A 14,319-nucleotide genomic window follows, 5' to 3' on the forward strand; every position below is an offset into this window, starting at 1 on the left:
AATAAAGGAACAAAAAATAAATCCATAGCTCCCAATCATCCTGGATACAGAAGGAGAATACCAGATATGGGTTTACGTCCCGCTGTCCAGGACAATTTGCTGAATTTATTTTGCCCCCTATTACATCTCCTCCTGCCAAGGTAGAAAGAAATTGTATTTGTGTGTGGTTAAGGGGTGGCCAAAACTCTGCCACGGCTCTTACTGTGTGGCACATTGTTTGTCTGATTTTCTCTTCTATGACAGGTGGGGGGTATGTTTTACAAGCCGTACACTTATTTCTAAGTCTGAAAAATCAAGCTATAAATCTTGCTGACAGTACGCAAATTATCCAGGGATAGTCGGGCGGTTTCCACAGACTAGTCCTTCCACGGATCTTGTAATCGCACCAGGGTTCAATATCAGGGTTGTGCAACTGTCGTGCATACGTGTTCTATTTTCCTGGCAACGCACAATGGCTTCTTCGGTGCACTGTACATGCCCAAATATGTAATAGTCACACTGATGCTGTTTTGCAGGCAGCCAAAGTAAAGTGGAATGGGTATTTCAGATGCTCCTCTGGGCATGAGCAGTGTACCGATGAAGCCGGGAAGCATAAAACAAGCTTCATTGCGCATGGCCAGGAAGGCAGAACATTGCGATCATGCACCGGAGTTGCAGGGCCCTGATGTTGACATCGCCTGTGGGGTGGATGTTAGTCTCACCTACCTGGATGTGATTACATGATTTGAGGCAGGGCTAATCTGGGGCAATTAATGCCCCACCTGACTCATCTTAATCAGATTTATAACATGACTTTTCAGACTTAGAAATATGGGTATGGCACATAAAGGACCTTCTTATAATCCAGGAATAGACTTGTATATTATTATTTATTATTATAGCGCCACAAAATGAGTCATCGACTTGTACAGGAGGAGAGAGGACCCTGCCCGTGAGGGCTCACAATCTACAAAGGATGGGCGAGGATACAGTAGTTGAGGGTTGAGCTGGTCGTGCAGCGGTATGGTGGAGCTGTGGTTACTGCAGGTTGTAGGCTTGTCGGAAGAGGTGAGTCTTCAGGTTCCTTTTGAAGGTTTCCACGGCAGGCGAGAGTCTGATATGTTGGGGTAGAGAATTCCAGAGTAGGGTGTAACATACCTGGCGGCGTCCTTGCATAGTGGTCCATCTCCCACTGTGCAAGAGCGCGCACTTGATCTCCTGTCCAGAATGTCTCTCTGGCTTCCCTCCATGCTGTCTGTTTGTGTCTGTTTCTGCTGCTTAAGGGCGGCGCCCGATCACTTCCTGCTTTTTGTACCTGCTGTGGGTCACACCCCTTGTGCGTCCTCAGCCTATTGCTGTCTGTCACCTGGTATATAGCTCAGCTGCGCCCATCTATCCCTGCCTGAGCATAGTGTTTCTTTCAGTGTGTGCTTGCACTCTGAAGGTGCCAGGTCCCGTTCTGTGTTCTCTTGTCTGCCTATCCTGGAGGCTGTATTTCCAGGCCTGTCTGAACACGCTCCTAGCCTGTTCCTCCTGCCTTCTAGGGGCCGATTACCTAGACCTGTTCCTGTATCTTGTCTGACCTGTCTGAACACGCTCCTAGCCTGTTCCTCCTGCCTTCTAGGGGCCGATTACCTAGACCTGTTCCTGTATCTTGTCTGACCTGTCTGAACACGCTCCTAGCCTGTTCCTCTCGCCTTCTAGGGGCTGATTACCTAGACCCGCTCCTGTATCTTGTCTGTCCTGTCTGAACACGCTCCTTGCCTGTTCGTCCTGCCTCTCTGGGGGCCGTATTCCCAGACCCGCTCCTGTATCCCGCTGCAGTGTCGGTCTCCTCCGTACACTCAGTTCCAGTCTGAACTCTCTCCTATCCTTTACCTGTTTTGCCTCTATGTCCGTTCCCTTCCTTTTTCTGCAGAGTCTGCACTCGTACCTAACTCCTGCTTGTTGTCTCTGTACTCCCGTTTGTGAGTTTGTGGTCCACTCGCTACTTCACTGCAAGTACCCTGTGGGTGTCTGGCTCTGCCTTTCCCTTCCTGTCTGTTCCGTGTGAACAGAGCCCTGTCCCCCCTACTCAGCCTAGCCTGCTCTGACTCCTTTGCTCACCGCTCCGGCGGTTCTAGCCTGCTCTGTCTCCTTTGCTCACCGCTCCGGCGGTTCTAGTCTGCTCTGACTCCTTTGCTTACCGCTCCGGCGGTTCTATCCTGCCCTGCTTCTGCCCGCTGCTCCGGCAGTCCTGTCCTGCCCTGCTTCTGCCCGCTGCTCCGGCAGTCCTGTCCTGCCCTGCTTCTGCCCGCTGCTCCGGCAGTCCTGTCCTGCCCTGCTTCTGCCCGCTGCTCCGGCAGTCCTGTCCTGCCCTGCTTCTGCCCGCTGCTCCGGCAGTCCTGTCCTGCCCTGCTTCTGCCCGCTGCTCCGGCAGTCCTGTCCTGCTCTGTTCTTGCCCATCGCTTCGGGCGTTCCCTCTCTGCTGTGGTTGTCTACCGCATCTGCGGTTCTGTGACCCAGTCTGTACTGGGTCTTAACCTTTCTGTGCTCCAGCCCGTCCTTTCGGCCAGTACCTCCCTGCCTGCATACTCGCCTGTATCCACCCATCTGCATACCTGCCGTGTTTGCTTATATCCACCAGTCTGTGCCAGCCTAACCTGCCTGTTCCTGAGTCCCAGTGTGTACTGGGTCCTATCCCGCCTGTGTTCCTACCTGCTAGTGCCTCCCTGTCTGCACTCTAGCTGTGCTTGCCTGTACCCCTCTACCTGTATTGTTCCTGAGTCCCAGTGTGTACTGGGTCCTATCCCGCCTGTGTTCCTACCCGCTAGTGCCTCCCTGTCTGCACTCTAGCTGCGCTTGCCTTTACCCGCCTGCCTGCATACCAGTCGTGCCTGCCTATACCCTCCAGTCTGTGCGCCAGCCTAACCAGCCTGATCCAGTAATCCCTGTGTGGGTCAACCCCCGTGTCCGGAGTTTGACCTGGAGTAGCACCTGGTCCCTCTGCCCGGTTTCTCCCTGGTGCACTGGCGTCGTATGCCGTCGTGCCATCTTGGTCGGATCGGCCAGATACTTAGTCACGCCCCTCCAGGCACTCTCCGGTTCATGGTCCAGTGGAATCACTACAATCACACGCACACGCCGCTCAGCCCGGGCGTGTGCATAACAGCATGCTCAGGCCATGGTTCCCGTTGAGCCCCACGGCCTTCGCTCTCTGAGAAGTTTTCCAGCGAATACATGCATTAAAATAAATAAATAAATATTTTTTTTTCCCCTTAGCTGAGTTCCAGGCGAATTACGCACCGTCCAGATGGATCTATCAGCTCTCGTTCCTGCGGATCCGCCACGTTACTATGGGGATCCAAGACAGTGTCGTGCATTTGTGGAGCAATGCATGCTACACTTTAAGGCCTACCCTCTCTATTTTCCTTCCGATTGGGCTAAAGTGGCCTTTATGATTGACTACCTAGCGGGTGATGCCTTGAAATGGGTCACCCCCCTATGGGAAGCATGGGATCCTGTCGTCCTTGACCTGCAGGCCTTCCTGGTGGCCTTTCGTATGGTCTTCGAGGACCCTAACCCTGAAGCCCCTGCTGAAGCTTCACTTCCCAATATCCCGGAGCAGCCCCGACGGGTAATGTGTGTGGGTAGCGCAATAGTCCTCCAGCCCAATGAGACTACTGCCCACCCAGAATCCTCACAGGGTGACTACGCTTTCCGGAATACTTCTCCCAACCTCAAGAGGCAGTCCAGACGTGCTAGACATAGAGGCAAGCCGTCACGCCAGGGTCTGTCCTCCCTGAGACCTCCTGAACCCAACCTTGAAGTCCCTACTGAAGCTTCATCTCCCTGTATCCCGGAGAAGCCCCAACGGGTAATGTGCGTGGGTAGTGCACCTGTTCTCCTGCCCGAAGAGACTTCTGCCCATCCAGACTCCACACAGGAGAACTTCCTGCACCCGGCATCAGATGCTTCACCCACTTTAACCGGTGTGCATGTCCAAGGATGCTCCAAAGCTGTGGTTACCTCAGAGTCTGTGCACCTCTACTACCTGGTGGAGGACCCCCTGTTGCCTCCTGAATCCTCCGGGATACCACTCGATGACAAATGGAGAGAGACTTCTCTACACCCGGTACTCGATACTTTGTCCGCTTCGTCCTGTGAGCCTGACAATGGGTACCCCAAAGTGGTAGTTACCCCCGAGTCTCTACACCCCTCCGACCAGGCGGAGGACCTCCAGTTGTCTCCTGAACCCTTCGGGGTGCTACCTGGTAGCGAAAGGACAGAGACTCTCCTATACTCTGTACCTGATACCTCGCTCGCTTCGTCCAGTGAGTCCAACCTAGTGTACTCCGAAGCAGAGGTTACTCCCGAGTCTCTACACCCCTCCGACCAGGCGGAGGACCTCCAGTTGTCTCCAGAACCCTTCTGGGTGCCACCTGGTGGTGAATGGACAGAGACTCTCCTATATCCTAGATCTGATACCTCGCTTGCTTCGTCCAGTGAGTCCGACCCAGTGTACTCTGAAGCAGAGGTTACCCGTGAGTCTCTACACCCCTCTGACCAGGCGGAGGACCGCCAGTTGTCTCCAGAACCCTTCGGGGTGCCACCTGGTGGTGAATGGACAGAGACTTTCCTATACTCGGTACCCGATACCTCGCCTGCTTCGTCCAGTGAGTCCGACCTAGTGTACTCTGAAGCAGATGTTTTCTCTGAGCCTCTGCACTCTTCTGACCCGGCGGAGGACCTCCAGTTGTTTCCTGAATCCTCCGGGGTACCACCAGATAACAAAGAGACAGTGACTTTTCCTCATTATGTACCTGATAACCCGTCTATTTCTTCCTGTGAGCTTGACAAGATGTACCTCGAAGCAGAGATTACCCCCAAGTCTCTGTCCCCCTCCAACCCGGTGAAGGACTTCCAGTTGTCTCCTGTACCCTCTGGGGTGCCACCTGAAAATATGTGGAGAGAGACTTTCTTGTGTGCTGTTCCTGGTACTCCACCCGTTTCGTCTGTTGCTGAGGATGGCTGGATAGGAGGTAGCATCCTAGCTAACCAGATGAGATCAGTTTTTCCTGTGGACAGTGGAAGTGATCTCCTTGAAGTGAACGACTGGTCCTCGAATTCCCTGCGGAAGATTCTGGCAGGCCTGAAGAAGAGGGGGCGTAAGGGGGGGGGTACTGTAACATACCTGGCGGCGTCCTTGCATAGTGGTCCATCTCCCACTGTGCAAGAGCGCGCACTTGATCTCCTGTCCAGAATGTCTCTCTGGCTTCCCTCCATGCTGTCTGTTTGTGTCTGTTTCTGCTGCTTAAGGGCGGCGCCCGATCACTTCCTGCTTTTTGTACCTGCTGTGGGTCACACCCCTTGTGCGTCCTCAGCCTATTGCTGTCTGTCACCTGGTATATAGCTCAGCTGCGCCCATCTATCCCTGCCTGAGCATAGTGTTTCTTTCAGTGTGTGCTTGCACTCTGAAGGTGCCAGGTCCCGTTCTGTGTTCTCTTGTCTGCCTATCCTGGAGGCTGTATTTCCAGGCCTGTCTGAACACGCTCCTAGCCTGTTCCTCCTGCCTTCTAGGGGCCGATTACCTAGACCTGTTCCTGTATCTTGTCTGACCTGTCTGAACACGCTCCTAGCCTGTTCCTCCTGCCTTCTAGGGGCCGATTACCTAGACCTGTTCCTGTATCTTGTCTGACCTGTCTGAACACGCTCCTAGCCTGTTCCTCTCGCCTTCTAGGGGCTGATTACCTAGACCCGCTCCTGTATCTTGTCTGTCCTGTCTGAACACGCTCCTTGCCTGTTCGTCCTGCCTCTCTGGGGGCCGTATTCCCAGACCCGCTCCTGTATCCCGCTGCAGTGTCGGTCTCCTCCGTACACTCAGTTCCAGTCTGAACTCTCTCCTATCCTTTACCTGTTTTGCCTCTATGTCCGTTCCCTTCCTTTTTCTGCAGAGTCTGCACTCGTACCTAACTCCTGCTTGTTGTCTCTGTACTCCCGTTTGTGAGTTTGTGGTCCACTCGCTACTTCACTGCAAGTACCCTGTGGGTGTCTGGCTCTGACTTTCCCTTCCTGTCTGTTCCGTGTGAACAGAGCCCTGTCCCCCCTACTCAGCCTAGCCTGCTCTGACTCCTTTGCTCACCGCTCCGGCGGTTCTAGCCTGCTCTGTCTCCTTTGCTCACCGCTCCGGCGGTTCTAGTCTGCTCTGACTCCTTTGCTTACCGCTCCGGCGGTTCTATCCTGCCCTGCTTCTGCCCGCTGCTCCGGCAGTCCTGTCCTGCCCTGCTTCTGCCCGCTGCTCCGGCAGTCCTGTCCTGCCCTGCTTCTGCCCGCTGCTCCGGCAGTCCTGTCCTGCCCTGCTTCTGCCCGCTGCTCCGGCAGTCCTGTCCTGCCCTGCTTCTGCCCGCTGCTCCGGCAGTCCTGTCCTGCCCTGCTTCTGCCCGCTGCTCCGGCAGTCCTGTCCTGCTCTGTTCTTGCCCATCGCTTCGGGCGTTCCCTCTCTGCTGTGGTTGTCTACCGCATCTGCGGTTCTGTGACCCAGTCTGTACTGGGTCTTAACCTTTCTGTGCTCCAGCCCGTCCTTTCGGCCAGTACCTTCCTGCCTGCATACTCGCCTGTATCCACCCATCTGCATACCTGCCGTGTTTGCTTATATCCACCAGTCTGTGCCAGCCTAACCTGCCTGTTCCTGAGTCCCAGTGTGTACTGGGTCCTATCCCGCCTGTGTTCCTACCTGCTAGTGCCTCCCTGTCTGCACTCTAGCTGTGCTTGCCTGTACCCCTCTACCTGTATTGTTCCTGAGTCCCAGTGTGTACTGGGTCCTATCCCGCCTGTGTCCCTACCCGCTAGTGCCTCCCTGTCTGCACTCTAGCTGCGCTTGCCTTTACCCGCCTGCCTGCATACCAGTCGTGCCTGCCTATACCCTCCAGTCTGTGCGCCAGCCTAACCAGCCTGATCCAGTAATCCCTGTGTGGGTCAACCCCCGTGTCCGGAATTTGACCTGGAGTAGCACCTGGTCCCTCTGCCCGGTTTCTCCCTGGTGCACTGGCGTCGTATGCCGTCGTGCCATCTTGGTCGGATCGGCCAGATACTTAGTCACGCCCCTCCAGGCACTCTCCGGTTCATGGTCCAGTGGAATCACTACAATCACACGCACACGCCGCTCAGCCCGGGCGTGTGCATAACATAGGGGGGATGCACGAGATAAATCTTTTACTCGAATGTGGGAACAGGAGATAAGAGGGGAGTAGAGAAGGAGATTTTGTGAAGATCGGAGGTTGTGTGTAGGTAGGTACCGGGAAACTAGGTCACAGATGTATGGAGGAGACAGGTTATGGATGGCTTTGTATTGCTTTGGGGAGCCAGTGAAGGGATTGACAGAGGGGAGAGGCCGGGAATTAGCGGGGGACAGGAGGATTAGTCGGGCAGCAGAGTTTAGGATAGATTGGAGGGATGCTAGAGTGTTAGAAGGGAGGCCACAGAGCAGGAGGTTGCAGTAGTCGAGGTGGGAGATGATGAGGGTATGCACTAGCATTTTTGAAAGTCTTTGCTGAGGAATATGCGGATCTGGGAGATATTTTTGAATTGGAGTCGGCAGGAAGTGGAAAGGGTTTGGATATGTGGTTTGAAGGACAGTTTAGAGTCCAGGGTTACCCCGAGGCAGAGAGCTTGTGAGACTGGGGAGAGTGGGCAGCCATTAACTTTGATGGATAAGTCAGGTGGGGGGGGTTGAGTGAGGTGGGGGAAAGATGATGAATTCAGTTTTATCCATGTTAAGTTTTAGAAATCTAGCAAAGAAGGATGAAATAGCAGACAGACATTGTGGGAGTCTCGTTAGTAAGGAGTTGATATCGGGTCCAGAGAGGTAGATTTGTGTGTCATCAGCATAGAGGTGATACTGAAAGCCGAGACTCTATGAGCTGACCCAGGCCGAAGGTGTAGATGGAGAAGAGCAGGGGCCCTAGAACTGAGCCTTGGGGGACACCGACAGATAGGGGGCATGATGAAGAGTTGGTGTGTGAGTGGGAGACGCTTAGTGTCCGGTCTGTTAGGTATGAAGAGATCCAAGATAGGGCCAAGTCCGTGATGCAAGAGATGAGAGAGTATGTAGTAAGAGGGAATGGTCCACTGTCTCGAAAGCAGATGACAGGTCTAGGAGTAGGAGGACGGAGTAGTGTCGCTTGGATTTGGCAGTTGGTAGGTCATTGGTGACTTTAGTCAGGGCAGTTTCAGTGGAGTGATACGGATGGAAGCCAGATTGTAAGCAGTCAAAGAGGGAGCATGAGGAGAGGTGGGAGGACAGTTCAAGGTGGCCATGTTGTTCCAGTAGTTTTGAGGCTTAGGGAAGAAGTGATATAGGGCGATAGCTAGTAAGAGAGGATGGGTCAAGGGAGGGCTTTTTGAAGATGGGTGTGATTGAGGCATGTTTGAAACATGAGGGGAAGACACTGGTTGTTAGTGACAGGTTGAAGAGGTGGGTTAGGGTTGGGATGAAGACTGGTAAGGTTAGGGATGAGATGGGATGGGATTGGGTCAAGTTCGCAGGTGATGAGGTGTGATTTGGAGAGTAAAGAAGAAACTTGATCTTCTGTAATGGTGGAGAAGTTGGTTTTAGAGGAGGAAGGTTGAGTAGATATGAGGAGGGGCTGTGGGGACCTTATGCCAAATCCTTGTCTGATGGTGTCAATCTTCTGCTCAAAGAATGAGGCATACTCTTCGGCTGAGATGAGAGGAGAGGGAGGAGGCGCTGGGGGATGGAGTAGAGAATGGAAAGTGTTGAATATATGTTTGAGGTTGTGAGACATAGAGGATATGAGAGATGAGAAGAATGTTTGTTTTGCTGCTGTGAGTGTGGACTTGAAAATAGTGAGGGATTGTTTGAATGCGATGAAGTGCTCGTTGGAGTGGGATCTTTTCCATCTCCGCTCAGCAACCCTGGAGGCCCTTCGCAGTTCTTTAGTCAATTTGGTGTGCCAGGGTTGCCGATTGAGTGGTATGTGTCAGAGGGGCGACCGAATCGAGAGCTGCAGTTGTTGTGGTGTTATATAAAGCAGCAGCAACATCTGTGTCATGTAAGGAGTTTATGCGTGTAAGAGGGAGGAGGGATTCAGAGAGTGAATGTAGGTCAAGGTGTTTGAGATTTCTGCGAGGGCGTGCAAGTTTGTGAAGTGGGGATTGTGGACCTGGAGAGGAGAGGGCAGAGAATGTAAGCAGGTTGTGGTCAGAAAGAGGGAGTATAAAGTTATGGTGGCAGTTTAAGAAGAGTTGGGGAGTTGACAAATTCCCTTCAACTGTAATTTCAGTACGTCAGGTTTTAAGTATTTTGACATTAAAAATTGTGCTGTTGAAATGCAATGGAAACCCAGTACATAAAAACTGGATAGATTTAGTATCTTGGAGCTCAAACACTGGATTCCTTGACTACCAGTCACATGTAGAGTACCATATTAACTTGTCCTGCCAATACTCATGTCCAGTAGGACACTGGGACTTTCGTTACATTTATACTAATGGGTTTGGCCACAGCTTTTGCGTGAATCTTGAGGTTAGCTGTATTAAAGGTTTGTATGTATCTTCAGATGAAACTTCTTCTTTCATCAGAAGGTATGTTCTCCATGCATCATTAGTTTGTTGACATCTTCACAGTGTGTGGGCCTTATGGCTATGAAGGCAACGTACTATGCTATGTATATCTCATTAAACATTATATCATGCCAGAGTACAATGTGCAGTGTTGTTCCTGACATAAATTTGATAATCCATTGGTAAAATTTGTACAATTGCCTGTATATGATGGCACAGTTTCTACCAAGGCTCATCAATGTGTCGTCTGTGACCTCTCCTCCTTTCATTTCATAGAATCCCCCAATTTCACTCCAGTCCAAGTGATGATTATAGGAGCTTTGTAAGGCTGTATGAAGACTTGCTTAAATATACATATATTTTTCTTAATATACATAGTGAAACCTTTCATCATAAGCAGATACATAGAAAAATGTTGAAAACATGCCCAATGGCAGACGTTCCATGGACCTTTTGGCAAGACAAGCTTAAACAAAGTAGTAAAAGGGCTTTGAGTGTATGAACAGAGCCTAATAGATAACTAACAGTGCAAATAAGTCTAAAACTGGATGTTGTACTGGAGATTCAACCACAGTATAATGGCTTACATTTCCTGATATATTACTGTAAGGGATTGGACATCTCAAGTCATTGTTCACTGCTCTGTACAGTTATTTATCTTACAGTTAAGTTGCTGCTCCCTATTCGAAGGCATTATATGCAAAAGGTATTACCACAGGCCAAGATAGTGGATCAATGGAAAACGACTCCATGTAAATGGCCTTAATGAGTGCGTCCAATCTGTTAGGATCACCTGGTTAGGTGAATTCACAAAGAAACAGGTCCAGGTGGACACACGGTTCCATGGCATTGGCATAGCAGGCTGGAAGGCACATGGAACAGCGAGGAATTGTACAACAGGCTTTACTAGACAGCAGACAAGCAACAGAGGTGAGATTCATCGGAGGTCACAAGGAGGGCAAATGCAGAGGAAAAGGGCAGGTCTTAAGCAGCACACAGATGTAGGTGGCAGGTGCCAATGTGAACAGTCTCTAATAACAGTTAGTGATGTTACAGCAAATAATAGGTTAACAAGCAGCTAGCAAGCGGAGGGTTAACCAGCAGGTCAGATGGTTTGTAGAATCGCAGCATTTTGCAAAGATCAATGCAACAGAAAACACTGGATGGTAGCAAACTCCAAACAGCAGCTGAATACATTATTCTTAATTCTCAGGGATGTGTCCAAGTGGGCCTTGGGAAATGATGTCACTGAAGAATGTCAGGCCGCTGGTAAGACCCAATGTGGAACACAACAAACAGCAGTCATAGAGAAAGGGAATGGAGTTTAGCACTGAATACAAGACAGATGCATTACACAATCATTATCGACCATGGTAAACATGCAGTCAGGGATCCTCTATATGGGGAGTGGCAAACTATTTATTTGGTAGGAGCCATAGCATCCTGCACCATTTCAGCTATCATTCTGGAAGGAAAATTGATAAATTAAACTTCAGATGGGTTTTAATGGTCCAAAATTTTTATTTACATTAGTTTTATGATTAGACAGGCTGAAGTTAGTTATCGAGGTGCTAAAATAAATCTACCATGCACCCTGTTTGGCTAACTTATTGGTGCATAAATCTCCAGAATGGCAGAAGCGGTGCTTGTACAACAGAGTTGGGATCCTTGCACAATTAAAATAATTCTCATCACTAGTTGGACCATATAAAATACACTAATATTGAGTACGTTTATTATAAAGGCAGTAATCTTTATAATTAATAACTTTTTAGGGTTTCTTGTAACTCAGTTTTTCTGTAGCACTTAAATAGCACAACTTTAAAGGGGTTTTCCCATGAACAAAAGTTGATTTTAATCAATAGCTCTTGGAACAATAATAAGTTCCACAATTGTATGTCTTTTAATAAAATGTTCCTGGGCTGAGATAATCTTATAAATGTGCCCCTGTTGTGTACTGTGTAATGGCTGTGTCTGATCATGTACAGAACACGGTCTGACCATACCACATCTCCTGGGCAGAGGAGGAAGCAAAAGACAATACAGACATTACAGCAGGGGATCACAGCTGTTTTTTTTTGTGAGGAAAAACATTTCCCTGCCTGTTTTTAACAATGTTTTACTTCAAAGAAAGAATCAGCTGCAATCCCCTGCTGAAATGTCTGTATAGTCTTTTGCTTCCTCCTCTGCCCAGGAGATGTGGTATGATCAGACCATGTTCCGTACACAGTCAAACACAGCCACTGATTAAAATGAACTTCTGTTTGTGGGAAAACCCCTTTAACTTAACTAAGAAGATTTGGTTTGTTAAGAAATTAGAATCTATCCTTAAAATAGATTGTAACTACTAGATCGTTGGGTGTCTGACGTCTTAGAGTTCCACTGATCATTAAAACGAGGGTCTTCTGTCTCTTATTTAAATGGCACTGTGGTCGAGCATATGTGCTTCTGCTCCATTCATTTTCTATGGGACCGACAGAAATTGACAAGTTCAGGACTCTGCTGTCTCTGGCAGTCCTAACTAAATTTCCCATTCTGGTGATCAGCAATGTTCTCATAGTTAGACCCATCCCCCAACATTCTAAAGATGGGTCATATTCTTGCCGGAAAACTCCTAAAAGGCTAGGTTCATACTTATCCAGTGCTCTCCACTGAGCACTACATTGGAATTTTCATCAGAATCCCTAAAAAACTATTCCAACCAAAGCCCCAAAGGAGACATTGAAGGAAGTCAACAGAGTCACTATGGCCATTGCCTGGCTTCCCTCAAGGTAGTATTTGTGATTATCCACATATTTGTGCATGTCTGAAAAAAAAATACTGCCAAGAGACCAAACAACGTCTACAATGACTCCATTGGCTTCATTCAAGTGAATGGCTCTGTTGGGGTTTCCGACATTGGCGCTCGATGTACGGAAATGTATAATTATGAACCTAAACTAATTGGGGGCCTTTTATATTGCCTTTTATACATTCTCACTATTAAAATCTGCTTTACTGAACAAATATTTCTATTGTCTGTAACCTGTCATTGCGTTACTTTATACGTAGTGCCTTTTTGCATCACCCATGACATCTTGAGGTTTAGAATTCACACTGAGTATATGCTTTATGATGAGGTGTGTATATTTATGATGGATAATATATGTTATCATTTCATTTCCCTCCCTTGTCTCAAAGAATTCTCCCAAAGGCAAGTATTTCAGTGATATTTATGGCTTCTTTCCAGCCGAGTGCAAGTCGGCTCTCCTTTGAAAACTTTACACCTGTAAGTAGGAGGCATAAATTTTTCCTGCCCCAGAACTAATTGCCTGACATTAAACAACATAAGTCGCTCCCAGACGATTTATCACATATTATTCCGCATTAGGAAATATACAAGCCCACATCGGTTGTGAATTTGTGATGTCTTAATTAGTCGATGATAACCAAACTCACAAAGTATGCAAGACTCAATAAAAAAAAATATATCCAAAATGTGAAGATACAGTCAGCAGGGGTGAGATGATCATTCAGAGTAAAGAACAAAAGCATTCACGGCAAGGCAGGAGGCTTGATTGAAAAATAAATTCAAAATGTAAAGGTCATCAGGAGAAAATATTCTGTAAAACGAAGAGTCTATTCAGTAATTGCAGCTGTCTTAGTTCAAATCAATTTTCCCCTGTTGTGTTTTGTTTCTCGATTGCTTTGTATTGTGAAGATTTTCAGAATGCACGGTACCTCCGTCTTCCTAATGACTTCCTGAAGCAGGTTAACGGGCCGGTGACATCATCCTCGGCACAACCTTGCTGCCAGTTCATCCCAGCTGCCAAATTCTGTCAGCCTTCCAGAAACAGCCATGAAATATTGTTATGATGCAGAGGAGGTATCAGATGGGATTTCTAAACTGTAACTTGAAAGAAGTGGGAGACTTCAGGGGTCCATTTGTCAAACTCTGAACATCCAGTGCTTGTGATTTAATGCCTGCATGAAAAAGAGTCACTCCGAATACGTTGTTCCTACAATGAATTTGTCACATTACTGTATTGTGGATTTGCTTTGCATACACCGGCACACGCTTCTGTCTAAGGTTGGAGATTTGCCAATTCTGCTGTGTGTTGGTTCTCAACAATTGAAGTCACATGACGGTGGCGTTCCATAGGAATACACTTAGAGTAATAAAAAAGCGATGGAGAAACAAGGACTTGGGAGTAAGAAGCCATGAGGCAGGCAAGATGACCCCAAAACTTGATGAAATTTAAGGGGTAAATCCTTGTTTTAACAGTAAAGGAACAGCTTAGTATTGCATCCAGTTAATTTTAGAAGGTGTTGAGGAGTGTGGCATTGAGGTAGTTCCTTTTGTGTGAACAAAATGGTAATTATGAAGTGGATAAAATGGGAGCTAATGTTTGGAGGAGGTGGTAAAAGTAGGTGGGATGAGGAATAAAAAGAAGATAAGATAGTTCAACTTCAAGAGGTTGTCTGCTACTCAAAAGGTAACCTTAATGGGCTCAAGATGGTGTAGGAAATTAAAACTTATACTTACCTTCTGGACGAGCATCGCTCCTTCGCAGAACTTGAAAAGTTGCAGTACTTCACTTCAGCAGCAAAGTCTAAAGTAATGCTGCCTCATTAGTATACCAGATGTTTCTTTGACTACTGTTTAAGTCTTTCCCAAACAAGATGCACAGTACATTACTGTCCTCTTTCATCAAATTTTTCATTTTGAACTGGACACATGATGTAATAGTGGCTGCAGATGGAGTAAATGTTGTTTGTTTTTTTTAATTTTACCTCTTT

This window comes from Phyllobates terribilis, unplaced genomic scaffold, assembly GCF_046119375.1.
Source record: "Phyllobates terribilis strain yellow unplaced genomic scaffold, ASM4611937v1 Scaffold_4__5_contigs__length_816908805, whole genome shotgun sequence".
Classification (NCBI taxonomy): Eukaryota; Metazoa; Chordata; class Amphibia; order Anura; family Dendrobatidae; genus Phyllobates; species Phyllobates terribilis.